The sequence below is a fragment of the Ursus americanus genome, chromosome 20 (assembly GCF_024610735.1).
Source record: "Ursus americanus isolate L20-20 chromosome 20, mUrsAme1.1.p, whole genome shotgun sequence".
Taxonomy (NCBI): Eukaryota; Metazoa; Chordata; class Mammalia; order Carnivora; family Ursidae; genus Ursus; species Ursus americanus.
In genome coordinates, this window is record NC_142146.1 from 18,944,176 (window position 1) to 18,957,103 (window position 12,928).

General features: G+C 39.5%; 1 protein-coding gene across 1 annotated transcript in view; it reads right to left on the reverse strand.

Moving 5' to 3' along the window:
- RARB (retinoic acid receptor beta) overlaps nucleotides 1-12,928 on the reverse strand; it is a 443,932-nt gene that overhangs the window by 362,821 nt on the left and 68,183 nt on the right. The gene's annotated exons all lie outside the window — the stretch shown is intronic.

The following is a 12,928-nucleotide window of genomic DNA, read 5'->3' on the forward strand; positions in this document are numbered from 1 at the left end:
TGCACAATGTGAATCTTCTGTTTCAGGCTACTGCCATTTTTCTCCACTCTTCCTGTCTTCTGGTTCTAGCACATAATAGGTAGAATCATAGTTTATCTTTTTAATGTACATTTAATAACTACAAAAATAACCTAACATATGTGCATGTGGCATAAAACATACTAATAAATATTTAACAATTAGAGCTCTATCACTTCTGCTGTGGGCACCCATTTGCTCCTTCTCTGTCCCGCCCACTTACCTATTCTGTTTAACCTCTAGGAGGTATCTAGTACATTGAATTTGATCTTTATCATTCCCTTGACTTCTTAATGTACAGTTTCATTACATATATCTCTCTAAACAATACTTCTCTTGAATTTATAAAAAATATTACCATCCTATATATAGCCAAAAAATTTGTTCAACTCAACACTATGTTTCTATGATCTCCACATTATTGTCTATAACTTCATTTTCAGTGATGGGTACTATCGAACCTACTATGCCACCACTTAATTTTGTATTCGTCTGTCATAAATATTTGGTTGGTATCTAATTTTTTTACAATTCACAAAAAGGGCTATATATGTTTCTTAAAAATAAATCCTGGTATTCATATTGAAGTGGTTTTCTAGGATACTTTGCCTAGAAGACAAATTACTCAATAGTAGGAAATCTGAATACTCAATTTTATGGGATAACATAAGCCATTTCGAGGATGACGACAGTACTTTAGACTCTCACCAGCAAAACATCTCAGCGTATCTGTTGAGTGACATTCTCTCCAACACTTGGTATTGTCACCACACTGGATTCATGTAACTTGTATGCATGTGGTCTTGAATTAGATTTCCTTAATTGCTAATGTGAAGTTATGTTATGTTTGAATTCTTTTTAGGTAGAAAGAAATCTATTGGATATTTTTGGTTTGAATCATTTGTCTTTTTCTTCTGATTGTACAAGTTCTTTACGTATTCTTTACGTTCTGTCTTTGCCCACTGTGTTTGCAACAGGAGTGCTGGATCCCTGGTGTCAAGCCTTGTCTTTTTCTGTTATTCCAAAGCACTACTCTGTTTGCCCAATACCAGGCACATTTCTCTGCTTTTTTTTTTAATGTTTTTTTTATTATATTATGTTAGTCACCATACAGTACATCCCTGGTTTTTGATGTAAAGTTCGACGATTCATTGGTTGCGTATAACACTCTGCTTTCTGTCCTCAAGGCAGGGATCAGGAAGTTGTGGCAAGTACGAAAGAACAGGTTCACCTTTGCAGCAATATGTATATACTTAACCCGTTAGGGGATCGGAACTGAACAAAACAGTATTATTGATAGCGCTACACGCCTCCTTTGATTTATTTTGGCTTTGGTTCTGGTATAAGATTTTTTGTGGAAGAAGAAAGAAATCCCAAAATTGCCTATAGGAGGTCAAAACAACAGTCAAGGATGACGTGAAGGCCACTTCATATTTCAGAGATTTCCATTACAGCTCATGGGAATCCCTGATCTCTGTTTTGTCAAATATCCCTTTAAGCCATTCTGATAAAAGAGGTTTCCTAAGTATGCTGAAGGGTGGCTTTATTTTTAACCATGTGGTCATCATTACAGTGCTATCCACTTGTATGAAATGTCAAGACAACTTTTTTCTGTAAGTATCTTTCTTTGGATTAGCCAACTTCACAACCATTAAACCATATTAGAGTAGCTTGGTATTCGTAGAAGCAAAGCCATAATGCTTGAGAAATGTGCATTATTATACACATCACTGAAATTCATTCAAGCATGATTCGAGATGGTTTATACAGACAAACTGACCTGCGGAGCCTGCAGGCCCGAGAGGACAGGAAGGTTCAGCTTTTGCCTAAGGTCTCCCACTCTGAGAGGAGCTCATCTGTGAAAGAGAACCTCAAATTCATGTGTATTTCCTGGATGTGGCTTCTTTATGATCAATACAAAATCACGCAGCAGGCCACGGTTACTCAGGAAAGACAGGCCTTTCGAATACCCAAGTGCAAGATCACCTCCTGGCAAATTCTGGCGTAAAGGAAAATCTTGGCAGGGTACAAACTCTGGGAAGTGAAAACTTCCATATGCCTAAAATGGACTTCTAAGAAATACGAATAGTACCTGTGCGTGGAGAACAACCTTTACATTTTGGAAGCAAGAGAATGTCAGTCCTATGACAGCGTAAGTGTTTGCTTCTGAGTGGCCAGATTCTAAATGTAGGGCACAGGTAACAACAAGGACTGCTACTGCTGATTCGGTTTTTACTGTGGCAGCTCTGTTATCAACAGCGTAAGCACCGGTACCAGGATGGTGCTGGTAGACGCTTACATGCGTCAGCTGGCGGCCATCTTATCGTGACCCTTTGAAGGTACCCTTATTACCCTCATTTCACAGGTGAGGGAATTGAAGTACACAGAGGTTAAAAAACTATGTTCAAAGATCCAGCTTGGGGGCTGAAAATAGCAACCTGTCTTGCCCCATTTTTAGATACCCCCCCCCCAAATTATCTCCACGAACACCATTTTTGGTTCAATAGGATGAACCTTTCCTAACTAATATGGTTGTCTTTGACTGTAAGCTCCCTGAGGTTAAGGGCGACATGCGAGCAGTACCTCTCCATAGCACGACACTTTGCAACTCACTACAAAATAATGGCTACATACCTACTGCAGTCATTAGTGCCCACAGGGTCACAGATGACCACTGTCTTTCATTCCAGAACTCCCTAGAAATTTCGTTTCATCCAAACATTTGCAAAACTTATGGGCATTTGGCAAAATATCTCAATACTAAATTAATAATATACACTTTCCTTGGAAAGGGGTTATTTTCATCAATAGGATGGCTTTTTGAAATTTTAACAAACTGAACAAAAAGTAATTCTATATATGCAGATTTTCATATTATTAAACTTATTATAGAAGAAGACAGTGGCCCAGGCATACACTTTACAGAATTCAAAGTTAACCAGGGAAGGGTTTTGTGAGGCCCAGAATCCTTAAGTTTATACGTGGTACAAACTTAGGTGGCTTCCAAAATATTTTAAAAGGCTTTTGGTGAAAAGTAACTAAAAAAAATCCCACATATGGCAAATTAATGGAGGTAGATGTAAAGACCAGGACACAGAAAGAGCTAACCATATGACAAAACTAAGTCTTAGTATAAAAGAGAAGAGCATAGGATTGAAGGAAGAGTGCCAGAGTGCCCAGGGCTGCTGGATGAACTAATAACTTGATGTTTGAGATAATGAACAATAATTATAATAAGATCACTGCCACCAATAAACTCTCAGTGACTGCAACTTGAAATATGAATTTGTGATATGAATGACTCTTTTGGAGGATTCCACAGGTTCCAATATAACAGTGAGGAGTAACCCTGCAGAGTCACGAGGCAAAGGGTTTAAAATTAAGAGCAAAACAGATATTAAAGAAGACATGTGAAGGTCAAGAAGGGGGGGTGGGAATTTAGCATCCAGGGATAGGACCAAAATAAAGCTGGAGGAATAGAGACATACTCATTAAAAAAAAAAAAAAAAAGTGACCATTGTGATTCATGGTCATGGACTTGTAGCCACCAGAATCAAGGGAGATTGGCTTATGAAGAAAAAAACAAAACAAAACACTATCCTGAAATATTATCCATTAGTCCAAGCCAAAGCAGCCATATAATACAGAAAAAGTCAGTCATTGTGAGCATAAAATTATGAGAAAATAGCTAAATTACTAGATACTTTCAGAGGGGGGAAGGATCAAAAGCACAGTGTTTCCTTCTTCAATGGTAGGAAGGTAGAGTTTCAAATTAGAGTCCTTATGAGTTTCCTAGGACTGCTATGACAAAGTACCACATATAGCTCTGGATACTAGAAGTCCCAAACCAAGGTGTGGGCAGGCTTGCTTCCTTCTGAGGACTGTGAGGGAAAATCTGTTCCATGCCACTCCCCTAGTTTCTGCTCATTTGCTGGCCATCTTTAGCATTCCTTGTCTTGTGCAAGCATAACTCCCACCTTTACATGGCACTCTCCCTGTATCTTTATTTTTGTGCCCAAATTTCCTCTTTTCATAAGGACACAGTCATACTGGATTAGGCCCCACCCTAATGACTTCATCTTAATTTGATCATCTGAGAAGTCTCTATTCCTAAAGTTACATTCATGCATACTGGGGGTTAAGACTTCAACATCTTTTGGGATACACAAATTCAATCTATAACAGTTCTGTAAGTTTGTCCCAATAAATCCTAAAATGATATCATTGGAAGTAGAGTTTTTTTTTAAATTCAAGTGTAATGACTAGAGTGTTACATTAGTTTAACGTGTACAGAATAATGATTATATAATATAATGATTCGAAAATTCTATACATTACTCTGTGCTCATCACAATTAAGTGTATTCTTAACCCCATTCACCTATTTCATCCATCCCACCCACTTTCTAACAACCATCAGTTTGTTCTCTATATTTGGGAGTCTGCTTTTTTGTCTTTTTTGTTTGTTTCTTAAATTCCACATATGAGTGAAGTCATGATATTTGTCTTTCTCTGATTTATTTCACTTAGTATTATATCCTCTAGATCCATTCATTTTGTTGCTAATGGCAAGATGTCATTCTTTTTCATGGCTGAATAATAGTCCTGTGTGTGTGTGTGTGTGTGTGTGTATGCGTGCACACAGGCATGAGTGTGCACACGTGCGTATACACTATGTCTTTATTCATTCTATGTCTTTATTCATTCATCTATAGATGGACACTTGGGTTGCTTCCATATCTTGGCTATTGTAAATAACGCTGCAATAATCAAAGGGTTGCATATATCTTCCCGAATTAGTGTTTTCATTTTCTTTGGGTAAGTACTCAGTAGTGGAATTACTGGATCATAGGGTAATTCTATTTTGAACTTTGTGAGGAACCTCCATAATGTTTTCCACATTGGTGCCCCAGTTTGCATTCCCACCAACAGTGCACAAGTGTCTCTTTTTCTCCATATCCTCACCAATCCTTGTTATTTCTTGTGTTTTTTACTTTAGCTATTCTGACCGGTGTGAGATGATAGTTCATTATTGTTTTTATTTGCATTTCCCTGATGATTAGTGATGTTGAACATTTTCTGGAGATAGACTCTGACATGACACGCAAGTATGAATCAATTACTCCAATAAATTTACCCAGCAGACCATAGAGACACTCTAAGGTGCCTACTCCAATACTTAACATGTACGTGTCAAATAAATATTAGAAGAGTAAATTCATAAATAAAAATACATTTGATTCCCTTTTGTATACCTTGGAGACACTGTTTACACATCAAGAAATCGGGACAAGGGCTGGATAGTTCCTTGCCAGCCCCACATGCCTTCTGAGATGGGGAACATACTGTCCACGGGTCTTCTGTATATGGCTTTTCCCAGTGCCATGCCACTGCCCTATGCCTGGCATAAAGGTTTTACAAACCTTTCTCTGTCCATGTCCCTTATAAACTTCCTTTCAACAGCTAGAACATTTACGTTCGAAGCAATTTAGTTGACCCTGTTAATTATTCTTCACTCATTCATTCATGTATTTATCCATCCACCCACTCATTCCAGCAATCTTCAAGATAATGAATGTAATGCTTCTTTTAGTAACATATTTTATAACACCTGCTTTATTATCTCAAAATGAAAGTCATAGATAATATGGCTCACCTGCACATATAATTTCAAAGAAATCAATATATGACTCTGACTGCAATATCAAGGATGAGTTCAAAGATAGTACCTTAAAATAATAGTTATTTCAATGTATAAATGCTCAGGCATAAAGAAGAGGTAAAATCCTAGCCCCCACACGCAGAATTACAGTGAATATTTTACCTACAAATGCGGATTGATAAAAACATGTGGTATTAGTAAGTCAATTATGAAGCATACCCTGTCATGAGTGACATGATTATCTGAAATTGTAAATGACTCTTATAAACATTCCAAACAAAATAAAGATCTGCCGACTTTCCATCTACACAGCAATTATAGTTCTAAATAATTCACGGTATAATAAAAGCACATAATACTTTGCATTTATATGTAAGATGGAGTTATGGGTAAATTCAGTTAATCGTAATTTATTTTGGGGGGAGTGTTCTTAACATGAATGTGTCTGGCGGGACAGTGGGAAGGCAATGAGGATACAAAGTAATTCCTTATTATTTACAAATATTGTGCACAGGGCAAGACATTCAGCCTCCTAGCCCCGCCCCCTAAGTGCCTAGAGTGCTGCCAATCATTGTGACATCCAAAAGCACATCCGCAAATTGTCAAAACCCCCATCAGCAAGAACCATTGATTTGGTCATTCTATGAACCTTAAATGAGTTTCCACTGTATGCCGGGCATCAGGAGAACAGATGAGTAGAGGAGGGAAATCTAGGAAAACAACCAAAGACAGCAGAACAGGATATGTATAGTAAATTAACATATGCACAGCGGGTCTGTGGTGGGGAGGGGGTTTTGCAAGCTTTATAAAATCAAGGCCTTAGAGAGTATGGAACAATCAGAGTTTTAGATTCAAATGATTGTAGGCGATTACGATTTCCCCACAGGAGTGCAAGATCCTCAAAGACAGATGGTGTGTCTTAAAAACCTTTGCATCCCCTCACCATGCACATCTAGCATGGAGATGTGAAAAGACAACTAGTCAGAGCAAGAAGAATTGAAACCCTGTCCCACCATTTTTGTCTGAGCAACCTCAGGAAAGTAGGGTTATTTCAGTCTTTATTTCTCTAGTTCTCTTTTCCAGATGGTAGAAAGATGGTAGGTAGCACACTAAATAAATGGCAGCTCTTTTCATTTTTGTTCTCATGGCAAAGTAAAAAAAAAAAAAAAAAAAAAAAAAAAAAAAAAAAAAAGCCAGAGTGCTGATAGACCCCCCTGCCATTGGTTGGTCTGGCGGCCTCAAGTTCTCGGTGGTGCCCTGAAGACCACACAGTGGGGTCAGTGTGTCTCTCTTTCTCCTGTCTCTCTGTTTTTCTCCTTCCTTCTATCCTTTCTTCCTTTCTTTCCTCACTCCCTCCTCCCTCCTTCTCTCTCTCTTTCTCATTTAAATGACCAAAAACCCTTCAAACGTTGGAGGGAGCCCTAACAGGAAACAGAGAGAAAAGACAGAATAGGGGGCTGTATCACACAGCATAAATCACCAGAGCTTCTGTGGTGCTGCTTGAGCCACATCCTGAAGATGGCCCAGAGCGCAGCCATCTGGCGGCAATTTCACCTGTCCTCGTGTTCACCTGCCTTGTACGGAGGTTCATCTCCTATCACTCAAGGTTATATGAATGCGTTTTTCATCATTAGGGCCAAAATAGTTCATCTGAAATGTACAGGAGCTGCAGATTGATGAATTCATCAAGACAGAAATTTGGAACACATGGAAAGTCTCATATCTCATAGCCAACTCAGAGCTATTATGGTGATTCCAATTTTCAGAGGTTCAATCTTCCTAAGGTTGAAAATGCTCTTTTAAAATGTCTCTGTTTAACTATCTGATAAACAGAATAGCTAAAGGAATCTAATATTAAGTCTAAACCACTAGTCTTTCTCTTTTCTCCACTTTTGGTCTTTTTTTTCTTTTTGTATATATTCTTTCAATCATGCTCTTCCTAGGAATAATCACTGGCAAAAATAAGACAGAGGAAAATCCACTCTTGTTTTTATAATCGCCTCTGTAGACTGAAAGCCTATTTCTATTCAAGAACACACTTCCAGAGTTGAGATTCTCCTTTGGGCATTGTAGTTAATTTGATGAAATTGAACAATAATCTTTCTGTTTCTAATTCGTGTACACATATTCTTGATCCCTTTGGGATAAAGTTCAACAAACGGAATGAACCCAGCTCCTCATTAGAACTATTCAAAGGATTACATGTTGTACTCGACCAGAGTCTGAGGAAATGGTAAAGACATCAAGAAGTAGACACAAAGATTCCTTTCTTATTGGGGAAGAGAGGTACTGCCTCTCAAGTAATCAATACCTGTCCACCTTTAAGGAAAAGACTCTCGCATAGTGCATCTGTGGCTGTAGGCCTCTACAAGACCACCAAAAGTGTTCGATTGTGCCCAAAACATAAACCTTTTCTAAAACATTCAGGTAAAAGTCTTTGACCTCCCTAAGTCTCACAAATTCAGAGATACTCAATGAGCAAAGGCAGATAAAAGAAGCAAAATTGTTATACTCAGTTTACTCAAATTCACTAAAGCCCAACGACATACTAAGCCCCAAACATCTTAAAACCAGAGATGACCCCTGTCCGGTGGGGTCATTGTGTATGTTTAAGGACAAATATAACTTACAGTAGAAAGAAGACAAGATTACAGGGCAAAGGATGCTGGATAATGGGAATTAACCAGTTGGTTTTAGGTACCATCAATCTTCATGCATTCAAAACACAATCAACACCTATGGGCCAGTTGTCTTTAATAAGCAATACGGAGTTCCAGTCTGGCCACACACGCTGCTTTAGACAAGCTGCGTGAACGTGGCTTCTCTTAGCGTAAGACGAGATACAGAAGTAATACTCCGTTTATGTCCTATTATTGGTAACTCTGAGACTCACAGTCTGTCTCTCCAAAAGGCTGGGGTTTTTATTTTTTTTAAATGAACACCCTATTTTGTGATTTTGACAGGAGAGCACTTTCTGATCATTAAAGAAGCAGGGAAAAGAACTCTCATTTTAAGATTGTGGAGTTAAACGGAGATCATTTTGAGGGAGTCTCTGAAGCCAACACTGTTAATAATATTTTCCAGCTTACAACAACCTATAAAAAAGCACATGTGTGGCAATAAAACAGAACAAGCAGCCATGAAAGGAACATAAAGACAGACGGACAGTTGTCCAATTTTCACAGAGAGCTCTGGAACATTAAATTTTGAGCGTTGCCTGGCATAGTATATCAGGCTTTCCTCCTGTTGGGAGTCATGCTCGCCCAGAGGTGACAGGATCTCTGCCTGTAGGACAGAGCTGAGCAGAGGCATCCAGTGACTTCCTGACAATGGGGCCCACCCTCAATTCCTCGTGTGGATGCAAACCGGTAGCTGCTTCCACAGTAACGGGTGGAACTAAAGAGCTTGTGAATTCCTTTAAATGTCTTTCATCTCCAAGACTCCCTGAAGCATCACGGGAAAGAGACAGCCATGGAGGAGTTACGGGTTTATCTGAGGGGTTAAGTTGGCCTCTTTACCCAACACACTGGTAAAGACATTCACTTCGGGGCCCCAAGATTTGGCCTTGGAATCTGGTGCCAGTATTAACAAGCTGTGTTAGCTCTTTACTTCTTCTAAGCCCCATAGTCTTCATCTGCAAAATGGGACTGTTGCTAATGGCCTGGTGGTGGTATCAGGAGGCTATTAAAAAAGATTAAGAATGGCATACATTAAATGTTAAGTAGATTATACACTGGTGCTCAATACATGCTAGTTTTTCTTATTATGTATCTTCACTCCCTCTTTTCTTATATGTCTCCAGATTTCTAACCTCATAGAGAACTCCACAATGTAAAGATTTAAGTCAGAATACAAAGACAAGGGTGTACACACATAGAGATTATTTTAAGTCCACTTCTTCCCCGCAAATATTTATTTTCCTTTACATTAGAAAGTTCTGGAGAGCAGAATTTCTGCAAAGTGGCCACATCTTTCCCTCAGAATTGTGAGTGATCACAAATGGTCATACCAACGGCCAACTGCTCCATACTGCAGAACTGAGCCCACCAGTGGCACAAACCAAGGAAAGATGGGCTGTTTGGCTGCAAAGGGCATGAGGAGCAGGAGAAAATCAGAACTGTGATACAGAGAATCCTCACCTGCCACAGTTGAAAAGGACTTAGAGATTATCTGAATTTATCCCTTTCTAGTACAACTTTTCTTTCAAATTCATAGGCCAACTTTATCTTAAAAGATTTGAATACTATCACTATAAAAACCTGTTCTTCAAATAAAAATAATTTATAGTTGATGGAAGAAAAATTCAGAGAGGTTGAATGACCGTAAATGGGACATGTATACCATAGGAAAGAAGAGGTAAACGTACAGAGTTCAGGCTGTGGGATAGGACAACATGCTGACCAGAGAATCAGAAACGAAGGGTGGGAAGTATCAGGAAGGGAGTAATATCAGTAGCTGCTATGGAAATTGTTCTCACTAGATTTTGAGGTAGAAGGTTCTCAGGCCTTTATAATTCCATGGTGCTGAAAGAACCTTGTTACAGAGGTAGGAGAATTTATTCTTTCTGGCTGAGCTGCAGAGTCTGGATGCGTACAGATTATGAAAGCAACGTCGGCAAATCCCGTAGTCCAAAAACATGACCCTCTTTATGGAGTCATTCCCCAACACGCATTCCAGATTAGCTGGCTTTTCCACCCAAGCATGTGTTTTGCTAGTTATTGAGATTTTACAGAATTCGGCTACCTCCCTAAATAACCTCAATACGTGAATAAAACTTGACGTTTAATTTAAGCCAAGAGAAAGTCTGCATTTAACTTTTAAGACCTTACCCTTCTTCCCGGTCTTTCTAAACCTCAGGCTCTAACAAAGACAAAGACAACTCCCTGTTCAAGGGCCAACTAACAGACTGCACATTCACGGTGGCTTCTTTTAATGCTTTTTCATCTGAGTGGCTTTCGTGTGCCTTGTCCGTAGCAAGAAATAATAAAATAAGATATTAGCCAGGGTATAAAGTTGGCCAATTGGATGTGGCCAGCCTGAACTTTGGTACCTCGTCCTTTTTCTGCCACTTCCCCAGCCACCTTTCAATATATCGTTTACTCAGCATCCTCTCCCCAGGGCCCTCAGAAAAAACTAATCATTTATCCTCCCTCTCCTGAACTGAGCAACCTCTCCTTCTAAAGGCTGAATCATATAAAATTGCCAATGCTGGACCCATTCTGACCTAGAAAAATGGCAATTGCAATATGGTTCAACCTAGTAGTGATGGCATCTTGTGCCTTATTAGTAACTCTGAAACGAAAAAAAAATGGGGACTTGCATTTAGAAGTGAAAGGAGCCTGAGATACGATCTAGCCCAGCTCATTCAGGTGCAGGCCTAGCCACTGAGACTCCGAACGGCGTAAGGAATTAGAAGAGCAAACATCGCCAGTTAGAGAACAGAGCTGCGTTATATTCGGGGTGACTTGACTCTTATCCCAATGTTCTTATCTCCAGGACATGGGTCAGGGAATTTTTTCTGTAAAGGGCAAGACAGTAAATATTTTAGGATCTGTGGGCTATCTGGTGTCTGACACTGTAGCTTGAAAGTAGCCAGAGACAATATGTAAACAAATGAGTGTGGCTGTGTTCCAATAAAACTTTATTTATAAAAACAGATGGCAGGCTGGGTTTGGCCCACAGGCTGTAGTTTGCCAAGCACTGCTCTATAGAATTCTTAGACCTAAAAATATCTGCAAGCAGATGGGTGAGGGATTTGTATATTAAAAGTGTATTCAAGTGTTCACGGATGCTAATTCAGCATAAAGATCTTACTATCCTCTGACTTTCCCTTAAAATAAGTACCTAAAGTAGCCCAAAGTTGCTGGGACCTTGGGGCTACGGCCGCCTAAGGGTTTGCCAGCTGCAAGATGACATCACTCAGGATGGGAATAATAGTGCCATAACTCCTCGGCTACATCTACAAAATACACTTGATCTGAGGAAAGAAATACATGAGAATGTGCTATCCATGAGGCTGGCTGACCCATGGAATTAGATACAGGCACTCCTGGGTGAAATTTTAATAGCTTTAACAATCATGTAGTCAGACTGCTCCATGTGTTAGCAGAAAGTCCCTTCATTTTATCATTTGCATGTTGGGTGAACAGGGTTTGAATTGGCGCAAGATATTTTGAATACAGGCACTTTTTCTATTTCTCCTGACAGCCAAGAAACTACTTTGGCTATATCTACTTTCCATTTGAACTTGAGAAGTATGGGCGAATATTATTAAGCAATTTCAAAGGCTTTCTTGGTCACACATTCTGGTCAGAAATCCAAAACACAGAAGGGAAGAATTATGATCAGGTCATACCAGGAAGGAAAAACAGTCCGCATGCATCAGGCATGATAGTCACTGTAATTACAATCAACATCCTTGTAGTAAAGTTCTGTCCACCCCCTCCGTCCGTCCATCCAACCACCTACCCAAACACCCAGACATCTAAACATCCTACCATTTCTGAGGGCACCGTACCTTTGGCTGAGGAATCCCAGTTCGGTGGGGCAAGCTCCCTGCATCCAGTGGCTCGAATGGTGGCAGAGGAAAGAAGTGAAGGCACAAGGACCATAATATGAAAACAATTAAGGCAATACTTCAAAAGGAAAAATTTTAAGTACCAAGCCAATTCTTGGAGGAACTGCCGGAAAAACAGTAAAATTTGAAAGAATTACCAGGTAGAGCTCTCAAAGCTACTGCTGAGCTGTGAGAGAGCCTGGAGAAGGCGCTCCGGCCCCCTGATGCAGCTCCGTGCAATGAATGTACTGTTTTGCCTCCAGGTGCCAAACCTGCCAACCCATTTCTCAAAGGCAGGAGAGCCCACTGGCTAACCACGGCGTGTCGCTAAACAGGCAGAACTTAAAGGAAAAAAAAATCACATAATGCGGATATTCTCTATACGCCAGTCATATCAGGTTTGAAGAATTCTAACTCTGGCTACTTTTATTTTATAGTACTTTATACCCAATATTCTAGAGAAGAGCAGAGGTAAGCAACAGCTTGGTACAGAATCTAAAGTGAACAAAGACACTCAAAAAAGCTTATGTGATATGAATTAAACAATTAAAGATACTATCTATACCCAGGAGAAGAGTTAGAGATTCAAAGAAGACCTCACAACCAAAATTGATGTTAAATCCAACATTATCATCAGCGATTCTAACGGTATCATCTTCTAGTCCACTGTTCACATTATTTATCAAGTGGCCA